Consider the following 639-nt stretch of genomic DNA (forward strand, 5'->3'; position numbering starts at 1 on the left):
AATCAGTCTTCATGTCAAAGCAGAGAATCATAATTCACGTCATCCAACATTGGAACAGTCCATTGTCATATAATTTAGGCCCCGACACCCAGACAGAGGAGAGAGGTCCCATAACAGAGATTCAGGGTTCATGTCAGCGACTCAGCAGAGAATCAGTCTTCATGTCATAGCAGAGAATCAGGCTTCATGTCACCCACCACTGGAACAGGCCACTGTCAGATATTTTTAGGCCCCGGCACCCAGACAGAGGAGAGAGGTCCCATAACAGAGATTCAGGGTTCATGTCAGCAGAGAATCAGTCTTCATGTCATAGCAGAGAATCAGGCTTCACGTCACCCACCACTGGAACAGTCCATTGTCACATATTTAGGCCCAGGCACCCAGGCAGTGGAGAGAGGTCCCATAGCAGAGAATCTTACTTCATGTCAGCAGAGAATCAGTCTTCATGTCATAGCAGAGAATCATGCTTCACGTCACCCAACATTGGAACATTCCATTGTCATATAATTTAGGCCCCGGCACCCAGACAGAGGAGAGAGGTCCCATAACAGAGATTCAGGCTTCATGTCAGCGACTCAGCAGAGAATCAGTCTTCATGCCATAGCAGAGAATCAGGCTTCATGTCACCCACCACTGGAA

Source organism: Bufo bufo, chromosome 3 (genome assembly GCF_905171765.1).
Source record: "Bufo bufo chromosome 3, aBufBuf1.1, whole genome shotgun sequence".
Lineage (NCBI taxonomy): Eukaryota > Metazoa > Chordata > Amphibia > Anura > Bufonidae > Bufo > Bufo bufo.